Here is a 2,500-nt window from a genome sequence, read left to right on the forward strand (position 1 = left end):
CAACTAGAGCTGAGCAGCCGGCCGCCCGGGAGTGTGTCCCGGGGGCCCGCGCGAACACGCAAGCGTCCGCTCAATCATTCTGCAAACAGGAGGAGGCTGAGCTCCCCTGCACAATACACCTCGAAACCCTCTCAGGTCCCGGCGGCGCGCAGCGCCGTCCCAAGTACTTGGTCGGGTTCGAGAGAGGCGCAATCGCCCGGAGTTAGGCGAGTAGACGCTTTCGGTGCGACCACCCGTGCTCCCAACTGAGCTTGCCGCTGCCGACAGAGGCCCGGGAGCGTGCTGTCGTGGCATTGCCGGCGGGAGACAACACGCGCCACCTACGGTGACCGGCAGCTCCAACGCCAGCGCCACAGAAGGACAAAAGCCCCACTTGGGTGCCGAAGCGAACTCTCCCAGCACAGCGCACGCGCCAACACATCCGCACAGCTGCGATACAAACCACCAGCGAGAACCGCTGGGGCGACCGAGCAGCAGACGGCGTCGCGGCGCCGAGCGCCGGGCGGCGGCGCATCCTCAACGCACACAGTCCTCAATCGGACCAGCACACTGAAGATGTCCACCGCGCTTCGCACCGGGCCCGCGAGGACCTACTTTGGCCGCACGGCGCCGCGCGCAGGGTGCGCCGGCGCGCAGCTGCGACGCCTGCCGCGTCCGTCGGCCGGCGCGCCTGCCACTGGCCGCCCCCACCAGCCGGCTGTAGCGCGTGCGCCCACGCACCGCGCGGCCAGCACGCCGGGAGGCGCCCCCTCACCGGCCGGGGACGGTCCCACCCAGCCACCGCCGCGTATCGCTTCACACCCAGATGCCGTTCAGTTTCGTCGGCATGGTGGGTATCGCTGGAACAACCGGTTAGTACCTCAACCTATCGTCGCCATCACCGATTCACCCCTAGCGAGAACAACCGCACCACAACAGGTTACCATTTGTTCATTTGCGTAACTTCACCAGAAAACGCAGGCGTCCATCGCCATTTGCAACTTCAACGATTATTGCATGCCTGTGTCAGGTGTCACGCCACACTACGTCTGCCCACATACACGCAACAAAATGTGCACGCCTAGACAATACGTGGAAGGTGGCCCCCGTACGTATGCGATGTCCATTGCTCGAACGACTGTCAACCGGCCTCTGTAGCATGTCGCAGATATGGAACGCGGTGCACCATGCCATCACGGTGTGTGAGGAGAGACGACTAGGTCCGAATACATCAACAGACAGCTCATGCTGATCGCCATCCACGGCGTCCGTTCCTCCCACACGTCTCTATGGCGTACCACACTGCAATCCAGCTCTCATAGGGAGACGACACGTAGCTGCGTGCACAATATTTGCACTGTATGGTCCGCCGTTTTTGGGCGCAGTCGTTGTGCGGTCACACATGTGCCACGATGTATCATTCAGTACATAAGGACGAATGTGCAGTACAGATTGTGGTTCACGCGTACGACATCAGCGGACAGTTGACACAGGCCGCACCACAACGTAGCCTGAGTACGTCGCATGCGAAGGGCATTGAACATGCAAACTTCTCACCAACCAGCTTGCGAAGGCAGGGGGCAAGGTGGGGACGTGGGGAGGGGCGGCATGTACGTCCTGCTGCCATCCACATTACAGTGTACAGCAGGAGCATGTGGAAAGTGAGCAAGACTTGCAAGGTGTTTAACATGAAGCGATACACAGGGGTGCGGGCAGTGCGAGTAGCGAACTATATTGCGAGGGTTGCGGGTGGGCAACACTACAGTAATTGAACGAGTCGTATAACAATTACAGAGCAGGTTTAGGCGACAACGTGGGTTACGTTAAGGCGACAACATGGGTTAGGTTAAGGCACAACATGGGTTAGGTTAAGGCACAACATGGGTTAGGTTAAGGCACAACATGGGTTAGGTTAAGGCACAACATGGGTTAGGTTAAGGCACAACATGGGTTAGGTTAAGGCACAACATGGGTTAGGTTAAGGCACAACATGGGTTAGGTTAAGGCACAACATGGGTTAGGTTGAGGCACAACATGGGTTAGGTTAAGGCACAACATGGGTTAGGTTGAGGCACAACATGGGTTAGGTTGAGGCACAACATGGGTTAGGTTGAGGCACAACATGGGTTAGGTTAAGGTACAACATGGGTTAGGTTAAGGTACAACATGGGTTAGGTTAAGGTACAACATGGGTTAGGTTAAGGTACAACATGGGTTAGGTTAAGGTACAACATGGGTTAGGTTAAGGTACAACATAGGTTAGGTTAAGGTACAACATAGGTTAGGTTAAGGTACAACATAGGTTAGGTTAAGGTACAACATAGGTTAGGTTAAGGTACAACATAGGTTAGGTTAAGGTACAACATAGGTTAGGTTAAGGTACAACATAGGTTAGGTTAGGTTAGGTTAGGTTACACGTTGTTGTACGGAAAGGTGTAGGGGGGGGGGGGGGCGGGGGCGGCAGGTTCGTTGATAGTGATTATAGTAAGTGAATGCTTGTGACATGATCAGATTTGTCACG

This window comes from Schistocerca piceifrons, unplaced genomic scaffold (assembly GCF_021461385.2).
Source record: "Schistocerca piceifrons isolate TAMUIC-IGC-003096 unplaced genomic scaffold, iqSchPice1.1 HiC_scaffold_629, whole genome shotgun sequence".
NCBI classification, from domain to species: Eukaryota; Metazoa; Arthropoda; class Insecta; order Orthoptera; family Acrididae; genus Schistocerca; species Schistocerca piceifrons.